Genomic DNA, 14,246 nt, shown 5'->3' with positions numbered 1-14,246 from the left:
ACATTAAACAGAAGTCCTATGGTGCCAATCATTACAATAGTATCTGTTTAAGGCAATAATACAAACACTATTACCATATATCTTTGGTGCTGCTGTCTTAGTAAACCCCAAAGCTGGTGAACGCATTTATGGGTATCTAGGGGAAACGCTGCAGCAAGTCTAATCACAGCACTAAATTTTATTTTTAAACATCAGTAAAGATATAAAAAAAACTTGGGTGAATAATACCGAGATAGTTCAATGAAAAATTGTTAAATAACTGAAGAAATGTGTCATGGTTTAAATTGAGATGATTGTTAAAAGAAAGTGCATGACACACTGGATAGATAGTAATATCCAATAAAATTTCATGTTAAATGATATAAAATTATAAAAATAATTATAATGTTATATAATATAAAATAATAATAATAATAATTATAATGTTAAATGATATAACATAATAATAATTATAATGTTAAATGATATAAAATTATAATGTTAAATGTTATAAGATTATAATGTTAAATGTTATAAAATAATAATAATTATAACGTTAAATGTTATAAAATGATAATGTTAAATGATATACCACAATTTCTTTTCATTTTTAAAGGTTTTTCTCCATAAAAATATGCAGCCGTCTATATTGATCAGCTTAGACAATAGAACTCAGTATAAAGCTACATTTACACTAGACACGATTACGAAACGACAAAAACATGATGCAGATGTGCGCAGTGTTGAAGAATACAAACTATGCGATGATATGTCGTCAGGGCGCTATGTTAGGCACAAATATTACTTATATTTGAATCGTTAACTTTGTATTTAAGTTGTTAGATCTCAACTGAAAATTAGAACTAACTAACATTTTCCTTCAAAATGACAGACATGTAAATAATACTATTCATCAATTCTGTTTTATTTTAAAGTCTAATAAATTCTAAAATTGATGTTAATCAATTTAACGATTAGAAGGAATAGTATTTTATAAGTAAATAATTCCCATCTACTTTACTATTTTTATTTTCTCATTCACTTGTTATGAACATCAGTAAATCATAATGCGTTTCTATAAATTATTTATTAATAAATAAAATATCAACAATAATAATACAAAACATTATAAATAATAATGATAATACAGTTGCCTGTATTTCAAATACTTTCACATTAGAAGTTCCTATGCCAATGATAATAATGTTGCATGTATTTAAGATATAGAACTTTCACATTATTAGTGCCTATGCCAATTACCAACTATATAATTATAAATTACATAACCTATCATGTGTCAACATTCTTTAGGGTGTCTTCATTTCCTGTCATGAACATATTTCTTAATCAATCTGACAAAACATATATTTTTGCTGATGGTATTTTTAATCTCTTGCTTATCTTGTTTGTTTCATCTTTTTGATGTTTGTAACCTCAACATTTTCAGCTGCCTGGCTGCTTGTTGTGCAATTTTATACCGTAATAAATAAATAAATAAATAAAAAACATGTTCCACTCCTTCATAAATAATTATTGAAGGAGTGCATCAAAGTTAGAGGTATGTTTGATGGATACCTTGGAAGATACATTGAGCAAGATGCATTATTCCTACTGTGCTGTACAGTGGGTATAAATTAAAATCACAGCAGATTGAGATTATTAGTTGATAATCCCAAATATAATAATAGTATAAAATTCACTATAGCTTCTTTAGACTAAAATAATATTTTTGTTGATGAGGAATGTCAATCAAACTTAAAAAGAGACCAATCAACATAGGGCTAGGAATGCACTTCTCACACACACAAACGTGTTGTCCCACAAACACACACGTTTAACAAAAGTTTACCCTATCGTTTTGTGGGACCTTAGCAATAGACAATATGGAAGGTGTGGACTTTACAAAAGCTACATAGAAAAGACATTATATAAAGCTACTTAAGAATTGAATAATTCAGGATCATATAATTTATTGGTATTGGAGCAAGCAGCTTCATAACCAAAAGTAAGGTTACTAAGCCCATATTCATCCATAGGCATTGAAAATATAATATCCTGACATATTGATTCTTTAATTGGTGATTGTGTAAAGCTGCAAACAATTATCCTCCTTCCTTGTATTGTAGTCCTACATGTCTTTTCGGTGAGCCAACATTTAACCCTTTCATGCCTGCTAAAAATATAAATATCATGAATTCTTCTTCATGTAACTGACTATGAGCAGGTACAGTAGCCTATATCACTAGTGTTATATTAAGTTCAGCAATCACATGACTGCGTGGGACGTTTATGTAACAGGGACGTCCAAGGACACTTATTAGTCACTATGAGAATGATTTACTTTGGACCAAATGCCAACTATAATTCTCATACCCCATCAATATTATAGCCATATAATTCAAGACTTTATGATAGTAGTGAGTATGGCTCATGTTGTTATCATCAAATAAATAACATAAATCAAATTTAAGTCATACAGGAATTTGATTATAATAATTAATTATATGATTATAATTAATTATATAATTATAATTAATAATATAGTAATAATTGATAACAATATTAATAATAATAATGATTTTAATAATAAAAATAATAATATAATATTAATGTTATATAAGTTGTACTGTACTGTAGCTACTAATAAATGAAATAATACTATTAGTTTTATAAAAGAACATTAGTCACAATTCAATGGGCACATGACATCATCGTTCCAGTGATGTCATGGCCGTCAGACTGTAGTTCCACCTTAGTCAATGAATCGGAATTTGCAGTTAAGCAAAACTGTTCAAGGTGGATAATGGCCTTAAATTATCAATTAAAAATAATCAAGACTCTAAATTATTGACCTATAGATGTTTTCTTACTTATTTAATTCTCTGATTAATTTTATTCTTCCGCCTCCCATCAACTTTTATTGTTAACTGTCTTTATGAATGGAGAACGGAAGTTATAAAAATTAAATAACAAAAACAATGAGTAATATCTCCCATTCATATGGTTTTTTTTAATGGTACCCTTGTAAATATCATATTAATACTCAACATTAAATCCTTAAATCTACAGTCAAACAAGTTAATAAAAGTGGGTAGAATTTCAGCATTAATATTTTTGTTTACGATAACAGAAAACAAAGTTTAGGCCATGTAAACAAGTTAAATTACTATCCAATCACATGAGGCTGGTATGGCCTGTGAATATGCACACATTCAACAACATTTAACAATTTTATTCACATAATTAGGTGGGGGAGGGGGAAATGAAATGGTGCTTCTTACTATGAAAATTATCGTTATAAAATGCATCCAGCAGTTACAGTATCTGTACACAGTAGCCCAACAGTGGTTGTCTGAATAAAAAAATTTAAAAATCATGATGCCTCAGGCCGGCAGTCATGCACTTTTTTCAGCTCTGCACACCGTCATAAAATTTATTGCTCTTTCATGTTTGTGTATTTTAATCAATATAAATTAACTTCTCCATTTCTTTAAGTCCTTTAAACAAGATTGGAATTGAAATTGTAATTATAAACTCAAACCTCTCCAAAAGCTTCCACCTTGAATATTATTGAATATTATTGTACTTTAAAATTTGACTAATTTCTCCCACCTTGAAATTTTCCACTTTTAGGGGAAAAAAATTAAACTAATTTGCTGATACTATTCTGAGGTTAAATGAATATTTTCAAGGATTTTGTCCTAAGAACATGGATTACGAAGATTAATTACACGAAAATGATTCTGTTTAGGGGATTATTAGGCTAACTTAAACCCACACTGCACTTTATAATAGTGACGTTCACTCTGGATAAGATCAATAAAACTCACAGTATATTAATTAACAAGGGCATGCATTTGCCAATCTGGAGTAACCGTCAGAGCATGGGAATAAAACCCGGAATAATAGTGGCTTGAAAGGCTCAAGTATCTCTGTACAATGTAAATACAGTACTCGACAACATTTTGTAAGAATTACAGTTGGTATTCATACAGAAATGAATTATCTTTGAGTCAGATTATAGAATTATTTGGAAGTAAAAAGTAAAAGGTTGGCAGGTGATAGGATACAAGGTTAGGTGGTTATGCTAGATATTCAAAATGAAACAATTTATAAGTCAATTAATATTAACCTTTAAAAAGATACTTTCTTATTAAAGTCAGATATTTTGGATTATGGAGACATAAAAGGAAAGTAAATAGCCTGGAGGAGAGGCTACGGAATAAAGAAAATGATGATACATCTGATATCAGATACAGTATACAGACAATAGCGAGTTTTAGATCTGAGGCGACGAGTAATCTGGGACCATTGCTAATTATCTATGGTTTATGACACTTGACACATCCTGCTAAGAATGTATACCATTTTGTTTAGATTTGCGACAACGCAATTAGCGCATCGAGACGTGTTAGTGCCTAGCATGCTACCTAGGTTGAATGAGATGGCGTATACACGTGTAATTTTGTTTCTATTTATCAGAATGAATCTTGTGATGGCCGATATTAAAACTTAATTTAACATCCTAGACAAATCAAATCATAATTACACCCCACCCCATAAATAAAACATAATTACACCCCACTACCAATTTATATTTTTATTTTTAATTGTCTGACATTAGTAAACATTAACTTCAGTCTTCCATGCTTCCAAACTTAGCAATTCAAATTACTGTTGTTCCTAAGAGATTAAGGTGTATATATAATATGGTCAGCATAATGAAACAAGGTACAGTACAATATAAACCCAATTATAAGAAGAGCTCACAAATTGAGGATCAAGAGAGAAATGGTGTTGGATTAGTCATGCATGTCTTACTCTTAGTTACACCCAGATGCCGCTGACCGTATTAATGCAGTTTAAAGCCCACCCTTCTCTCCTTAGAGACAATCTACATGATCATATAGACTAAATTACTCTACCACATCTTTACAAAGCTTAGCTGAAATGATAGGTGATTAGAAGACCAAATGAATCTTAGTACACATTTTTTATGAACACATAAATAATGCTCTGTCCACACTAGACTCTGGGTCTGTGCAAGGCGCTGACCCTAGTGCCTCACTGCTGTTCTTGTTCCCAAAATTTAAAAGCATCCAGCGTTGGCAGTTTTGAACAGATGAGCATGAAAATTTGTACACATAAACTAGAGGTGATTTCCAACAAACGTTCATCACCATTTTTTAAAATTTGACCCCAGGGTTCCCCCTACACCTACAAAACAGGGGTTTCAGCAAGGACTGTACATTAGATTCAGATTTCAGATTCAGATTTCTTTATTAACTTCAAATGGCAGTAAAATACTGAATTGCAAAAGTTTACAATATATAGATAAAATTGTTATTAAAAAGTACAGAAGAGAAAAAATTGAACAACACACAGCACCACAAAGTTTAAAAACATTACTGCCATTACCACTAATTGGGCACGTCGCATGGATGGTGCGGTCAGTTAAGGATGTGCTCTAAAGAATGTAAGGTTGTGAGTTTGAATCGCGTCTTGGTATTCAATTTTAAGATATTTAAATTTTGTACAAATGAACATTCTAAATAATTTTTTTTGTACAAATAAACATTCTAATTATTTAAAAATGTCTATCTTATCAGGCACTTTGAAACTTTAGATAGTATAAAGCGCTAGATATCTAATTACATACCGTACATTATATTTACAAATAAAATATTTGTATATCAACATTCAACATACAATTACATTGAGTTAATTTACACTTGAAAATTGTAAGCAACAGAATTCTGAATTTATTCAGTTTAAGAGCATGAACGAGATTGCTACTGGGTACATCACTAAGTCTACATCCTACCTCATAGTTTATGTTTACACACAAGCTTTTTTTGTAATTTCTAGTTGAAAGCTGGTTAACTTTTTTATTTAAAGCCTACATAATTAGATTTTAAGGTATATTAGCTGGAGAAGCCCCAGGAGGATGATAGAAATAAATCTTATGTTGATTGAAAGTTGAGTAAATGGAGAAGGGGAATACTGTACTGTTCAAGGTATATGTGTGTCAGTACAACTATACCTTTTGTATACATCATAATTACTGTTCGAATCAATTTGTTATGTTGAGAAAGGGAGTTTCAGTCCTGGAGCTATTTAGTTACTCTACTAATAAGATAATGCAGTAGGCTTTAGAATGCAATATTAAAATCATTATCTGTGTGCAAGTAAAACGAAAAATAACTGCTATTAACAAACAGTTTCGTGTGTGTAACTCGACCCACAATCATCTTTTGATCACGTACAATCTAAATTAGACAGTGAGTCTCACAGAGAACAATGATTTCAACAAGGAACCACAATTGCAAGTGAATCTATATACATCACCTTGAACAAAATTTGACATTAATTTTCATTCACGTCATCAATCATGAATTATATTTTTTTTGACAATCTCCAGCCGAGATGTCTCGTAAATATCTGACGGCTAGTTCCTTCGTAAATTTAACCAATATGGTTTTTCTTCACAATTAATGAATTTCGCTAAGCAACCGTGAAGGACTTTCTAGTGGGGAAAAGCAATATTTAACAGACGAGTGAATCTACATATTTAATCTTCAATTCTTCTAAGATAAAATTACTTAACAGGAGATGTGTCTCAGAAAAAAAACACAGTAAAGACCACATGATCCTGTGAATGAGCACAAAGTCAACTCAGATACATTACTTTCTTAAAAATTAATCTCTTATAAACTATTAACGCAAAACAACCTAAACTAAAAAAGTTACTTAAAATTACGAAACTAGTGCCGAGCAACAACATACTATACTACTATACTATAGGTGGCCTATTTTCATCGATCCTTTATTACTAAGTGATATTATATCATATAAGCCCACATTCGGGTACAATCCCACCCCACTTTATGTTTGATTTAACATAGTGTTTTGCAAGGCAAAAGAAACAGGTATTTGAATGAGCATCTCATCTGACTTCCAGAAAAACAAAATCAAAGATTATCTTTGAATTGGGTGGGCTGGGTTGAAAATGTTCAATCTGATTTGCGAATAAAGTTTCTTTCGCAAAAGAAGCTTCCACTGGTCTAAGCCCACATGCAAAATCAACTCAAGTCCATTCCATTGGGACTCAGAAAAACTGTGGTAAATAGTATCATACAAATGTAATGTTAAACATTAATATGCTACACATCATAATTAAAAACCCTGATTATTAATTCTAATAGAAACTTGACTTAGGCTAAGTGAGTAATGTACCCCTAGAGGTCCCCCTAGCCTATAGCAGGTACATAAATTTAGTAGTATCGATGAGACATTGACTAGCCCAGGAAGCTATATTTAACTTTCTTGTACAATAATAATGTACTGTATAAAACATTTATAATTCAAAACATGTATAAAAATAAAGACAATAATTATTATGCTAGTAGCAAACTTAAGAATAATTATGAATCGGTAGCTTGCTTGCACCACAATGTACAGTGGCCTACGGTATGAATAGCAATGCCATATATTATATATATATTTAGTGACTCAAATTAATTGTGATCTCAAGTAGATACACAATGATCCAGAATGCACTGAAACTTTTTTAATTAATTAATGTAGAAAATAAGTTCTGAAACAATAATCCTATCACCACCTTGTTTCTCCCTTTCCCATTTCTGAAACATTGAATTCACTATGGTGGGAATGCATCGCAAATATTTAAAACTTTATTTTACATATCCTACAGGAAGAATCATACAGCAATACAATGTTTAGTATAATCAACAAATTTGCTGCAGACTTTGTTGATCTGATCCATGCTTTACAGAACTAGGTTAACGATCTTGTTCTTATTCAGCAGCAATTACTATCCAGAGATTTTTTATGATCTGCTTGATCAAAAATATACAAAGTGACAAAACACTCTGCAAAAATTCAAATTTTGAAAGCACAATCAGCTGTAATAAATGAGTGGCCAATTGTGTTGTACAATTCAAATTACTTCGACCTATCAGCTTGGTGTATAAAACTGAGCACCATTTACTGTCAACACAGAGATAAATTTTAATCTTCATAATTCTGTATCCAAAAATTGACACAGATCTAGTTATTCAAAAAGTGACACTAATTAGAAAAATGACAGTTTAGCTATACAGTAATGTACTGCATATTTTGAATTTACAATTGTCCAATGTATCAATTGAATGAATAATCTGATTGGATGGAAGCCCATACTATTTACAAAGTCTAAAAAAAACAAAAAACAGTGCGACTGCTGCAGGATTTGAACTGACGACCAGTGAATTGGAAACCTGATGTCTTTACTGCTAAGCTGCATGATTCCAACTCTTGATCCTGAAATGGAATTAGCTTAGCACAGATCATATTGCAAGTTAATTAGTTTTGCCTCTAACATGGCTCAATTGTTCAGATATAGAAAGCAGTCTAAATTAAGCATTTGTTCTAGATTGCTTCTTGCATGATTAACCATAAAATTGTGAAATTTACTATGGAATTGTTGTCAATATTTTCTTAAATCAACAATAAAATAGACTAGATGAGATTTTAGATGAAACTAACTAAAACTTGTAAACTGTAACTTCTAGCAAACTTTTAAAATCTGTGCCAAACTATCTGCAAATTCTATCACACAAAGGCTGCCTACTGAACTTTTTGGTGGAGGTAATGTTTACAACAAGTAGCAGGGCATGCCAAAAGCCTATCCTCCAGCAACATTCTGTGTATATCGTGTGATTTATCTTGGAAGGGCTTAGTGGCTATATTAATAATTGTAAGTTTGGCAATATAAATTAAGCTTACAATGGACTCAATTTCCAAATCAAACAAAAAACAGTTGATGAAATGATATATTTACAGCATTATTGCACTAGTACAATAACATGGCTGACATAGATGTAATGTACACATTAGATAGGGTGCAGTAGACCTTTAACCAAAAGATTTAAGTTAGGAATGAACCAACTGACAATTCTGCAAAAAATTTACTTTAAAAAAAAGTAAAAAACTAGTTTCCCTTACAGACACTCGATCCCATGCCTGGTCACTTATCATAGATGCATGAGCAGTGAAGTGTGTATAATCACAAATTGTGTAGTAGGCCTATTTGCTAACAACTTTTCATTCTCCTATATCATGTATACCAATCAGCGAAAGCGATATTTTTTAACATTTCATTAAATAACATAAATTTAATATGATATATAAAGTACAGTACATTTCAGACATTCCCCTATTCCCCCTTCCACTAAAGCCTTGTTTCCACACCTGTACTTTTTATTCCAAACTAATTCCCTTCCTGAATAGATTGCAATTTATGTATTAGTCATGAATGTACAGCAGTACAGTTGTTTGTAGTAATATACCATAATGTTGGTCTGGTGCCAACATTTCAGGCAGGCAGAGCAGTTCGAGTAATTTATTGGCTGAAAAATGATTAATGAAACACCCTAGGGCGTAAATCTTTGGCAATTCGAGGGGGTAAAAACATGCACAAAACAAGCCACAATTCAAGGGCCATGGACCCATACACTTAATTAACACAGTGACATCAGAATTACAGACAGATTTATACAGTACATAAAAAAGCCATGATTAAAGAGCCATTGATTCCTGCTACAAAACAATATAACCAGAATGATAGGACTAAACAGCTGCCCTAGGCTAGTCAGATTTACAAATGCATCACAGGCTGATGCCTTTCAAGGCGCCAAGGCCCAGCCCAGCAAGTTGCTAAGGGCAGGGAAAGGGGAGGGGTTGCGTGGGCGAACTCGGAAGTAGGGCCTAACTAAGTACATAGGCCTAGGTTAGTACCTAGTCATGCCGATTTTTCAAATTCTAATTTTTCTGTCCAATGAATGAAAAATTAATTACAGTACTAAATGGCAAGTTGCGAAGTTAATCAGGAAAATATTCTGACAGAAGTATCAAGGAGAAGGCATGGGCCTAGGCTAGATCCTGGGCCTATATTTTTGGTTGGTGGCGACAATCAATGACAATACAAATTAAGTAAGAGACCAGTCGTGTGGAACGTACGTGTCTCTTCTCTGGTAATGTGCTGGCCGCTGCACCACGGCAGGCTTAGCAATTTTTGTTTAATAAACTTACTAGTAAAATGGATAAATTCTGCAAAATACACCTCCAGTAAGCAAATGCAATAAAATCTCTCAACCCGTACGCAACAAATGCTTCTCTATTTGTACGTTGTACTGTGTAACAAAACCTTCCATAGCAAAGTGACCATCCATGTCACTTTTGTGTGTTTGTTACTTACTTTTTTTTTTCCAGGCAGGCCCGCTAATTACAGAGGGCGCTATATCAACTTTTTGATTTAATCATCGTATTTAAGGACAAAAATGTTTGATACGACGCCTGCACAAATCTTGAAGAAATATATTGCAGCACAATCCTTTCAGATGTTCTTAACATTAAGGACATTTTTTAACTTCCAATTTATTCTTCATTCAAACACATCGAAATCGCAACCTTACGGATGAATTGCACGATATTTACAACAACAAAAAAAAAAAAAAAGGAACAAAATAAATTTTTTTAAATGTAATCCATTACAAAAAAACATGGATATTTGTTTAGAATATTGTAACTGCAAACTTTTTTTTAATTTCAAGCAGAACATCCGAAACACAACACTTAAAGGGTGGACATGAATGCAAATAATTAAAAAAAAAAAAAAACAAGAACAAGGAACATTTAAAAATTCATTGAAAATTGGATAAAACAAAATAACATTAATTTTAAAATATTAGAAAGAACAAAATGTCAATTGAAATATCGTAAAGTAACAATTTTACACTAACACTAATCTAAAACTACACATCAAAAGCATACATGTGAGAATGCAATACCGGTATTCAAATTACGTTAGTAAATGTAACAGAGTTAATATAATATAAGAATGTCTATACACATGTAACAACATAGCATGTACGTTATGTTTTCTTAGGTACATCCTGCAACACAGGGTAACAGGGGTTGTATGAACCTGTACACCGGGGTAACCCCCTGCTCGTCTTGAAAGATGTACTGGTTCTTTAAAGTGTGCACATACGCCGATTGTGTACACTGGATGGGTGACGGGTGATGGGTGTCTATGGTTTATAGTCCTTATCCGAGAAGACGTGTTCCACCACCAAAACCAAAAGGTGAGCGTGCAGCTCAAACTAGATATTATCATGGATGTAGGTGGCGGCGCCCCGCCATGACCGCTCGGCCATTCGTACGTACGAAAAAATCTCTTCATATACTCTTTCTTTAGGCCTACGTATTAGTAAAGATAGTTGAATTGCCTTCAGAAGAATTATTAAAGTTATCATATCCAGCTAGATTGCAAAAAGGCCTAACTCGTCACTACGGTGTGAAGTTCTATAACTCTGCAGTCTTCTTAGTGAAGACGGTGCAAGTTGGTTTTAAATCTTACTAATGTTTTGCTGTGCTTTAATTGTATTACCGTACTCGCGCGAATAAGCGCACCGTTTGAATATAATAAGCGCCCTCTCGAAGCCCCTCTTAAATAACGTGAAAATTTCTTTAAGCGCCCCGTTGAATAAGCACCCCTTCTAATTTGAATAAACGCCCCCTTAATAATTCAATCAATCCTGGACTGTGGATGTTGGCATGATTTGAGGTGTGGAGTGGAATCACATTCTCCTTTAGTCAATATCAAAATGAGGATATTTATCTTGGACAGATGAGAGCTCCCTGGACAAAGAGTAGGCCTATATTTCCAGGCTTTCATTTTCTTACATTTTTCTATAGCCTAGCCCTACTGCTTTTCCGACAATTTGCACATTCTCATCTGAGTTTTCAAGAACCTGCAATGATCATGCCATCCTGCTAATCTCAATCGGCCGATGGCCAACAAGCTAACCACCACCACTAATTTCATCTGCTATTTTACATTACATTCTTGTCATGACAAGCCATGCTCTCTGGACGATTACCGGTATCTTTTCCACCGCACCACCATTCGTAATTTGCGGTTTCCTGATGTCTAGGCCTAATCGTTTTTCATTCAAAATGTGCCTCTTGAATGTAATAAGTTCTCATAAGAACCCCTCGATTTTCTATTTCCATAAGCGCCCCCTCAATTTCCACTCTGTTTTGATAAGCACCCCGTTTGAATAAGCGCTCCTTAAAAAATGCAAAAAATATTTTAAGCGCCCGGGCGCTTATTCGCGCGACTACGGTATATCGTATTGTGTTTCTTAAAATACTGAGAACAGTGCTTTCTGAAATAAATCGGCGTATAATAGCTTTAATGCAACAACAGGATTCTGGTTAATTTAAACAATGGCAATGTATTGTCTTCCTCTTGTAACTGAGTTAGTTGTGAAAATATTAAGAAAATACGAGGGACGTAAAGTTATCTCTGAATACTAAATAGGATCGAGTGTGATTATCAGCAATTAGGACTTGGCCGTATCGAATAAAATCACTGAATTTAAAACTTTGAACGCCGGAAGATCCAGACATGTCGACGACTTTATTTTAATAGCCACAGGGGCTGGAATTTTCTAGTAATGCTACTAATATTTCCATTTGCCTCTAAAGTTTTAACAAGAACTAGGCTACACGTAGTTGATCTCCAACTTGAATTAATTCCATCCGGTCAGCTGAATGTATTCGATGCGGATCACAACGCCGTGAATTACAGCAAATACATAAAAACAAATGAATTGTACTAAAATTAGTATATGTTTTTCCCAAAGTAGAAAACTATGCATATGCCAAAATCGAATCTTTTTCAATTACAAATCTAGATGCTAAGTCCAATATAGGTGCGTTTGAATATCGGGGCGTGTCCGATTCACGCAATCGTTTTTAATTCCCAACTTGAATTGGAGAACAAAAGTTCATTGTGTCGCTCTTTCCGAAACTTTTAAGAATTATTAGCTGACCTTTTATCTTTAAACAAATGTTGCCTTTTTGTTTCAATCAATTTTGTCTTTGAGAAATTTAAATTGGTAACAATCCTACACGCAATTATTTTACAGGGGTTGCAGAATAAGTAAGTATACTGCTATTATTGCCTTTTTTTCACTGAAAACCAAACGCAACATAGGCTATCTCATTTCACTGACAACAACCCAGTGAACACTGAGGTCAATGAACATTTTAATCATCAACTAAATTTAACGTAATACACAAAGGCAACATCCAAAGAAACTTAGGCCTAACTATAAGTTTAAAGATGCACTATATATAGCCGTTCTTCCTTAAACCACGCCCACCTGCGCAGTGGTAAATTCATACTTAACGAAGACGACCAGTCGAATAGAAAACTGGTAAATACACTCGACAAAACAAAATGGCTGCATAGTTACCGCGATACACGCTGCGTAATCAAGGCTGCCTCGGATTGTGGCAGTATGAGTTTTTCGTAAAAAAAAATGTTTTCATCCAGTTTTTGAATTCTGTTAGCCTACAGTTATTTTTTGACTTCAATATGGGTAAATATTGTAATTTTTATTTTCTGAAATTTAATCTAAATTATATTAAAGCAAATGTTGTTGTTAAACCGACCAATCGGCCATATTTTTTGGTCACGTGCATAACTTAACGCTGATTAACGCATTCTGGTTACGTTAATTTTCGCTGTCAACGAAGTCTATTTTACGAACCAGTGGAATGAAAATAATAGGCCTACTCAACGAAAATTAGTACTCAACGAAATGAACCAGTCGAATAAGTCCTATAAGTAAAAAGGACAGGAAAATACAAATACAGGCCTACCTGTAGCTCATTTAAAAGGATAAAATTAATTAATAACTTTCAGCGAGAAACAGATCGAATAAAATAGTTTTCATCGATTTGCTGACATTTTACTACAAAAATCCTTAAATTTATTAAAGTAACATGCCAGTTTAAGGATCTTGTGCAAAAGAACAAGAAAATTTATTATTTATAACTGTCCAAAAATTGACTAGGGATTTTGTTTTATTATTCTAATTTTTAATTGGAAGTTAATAACTTACTTAAATATACAAATAAAGCAATTGAATTGCTAAATTAAAATTTTAATTTTACTTGCCTCAGGCTGGTAGTATATCTTTAATGTTCGAATAATTCCATCAGGCTTTTTATTATAATGTTATAAAATAGAATCACAATCCAGAAAAAAAAAAAATCTATTGCACGATATACAGTAAACAGTAATCCAGTATAGAAGTAGATTGGACATTTTCAGTGATTTGATACAGGTAACTAAACACACAGATATTAGTAATTTAAACAAATACTAAATGTTATTGCTAACAGGGCAA

At 32.7% G+C, this 14,246-nt stretch overlaps 1 protein-coding gene across 1 annotated transcript in view; it reads right to left on the bottom strand.

Annotated features, from left to right (window-relative positions):
• LOC117111644 overlaps window positions 1–10,153 on the bottom strand; it is a 43,568-nt gene extending 33,415 nt beyond the window's left edge. Inside the window, exon 1 of the mRNA XM_033254611.1 lies at window positions 10,000–10,153. The gene's annotated coding sequence lies outside the window, so the exon portion shown is untranslated. The remainder of the gene's footprint in view (window positions 1–9,999) is intronic.
• Between the last annotated feature and the right edge of the window lie 4,093 nt (window positions 10,154–14,246).

The sequence above is a fragment of the Anneissia japonica genome, unplaced genomic scaffold, assembly GCF_011630105.1.
Source record: "Anneissia japonica isolate Jap-2015-1 unplaced genomic scaffold, ASM1163010v1 scaffold287923_len1623670_cov205, whole genome shotgun sequence".
NCBI classification, from domain to species: Eukaryota; Metazoa; Echinodermata; class Crinoidea; order Comatulida; family Comatulidae; genus Anneissia; species Anneissia japonica.
This window is presented reverse-complemented; position numbering and strand designations above follow the sequence as displayed.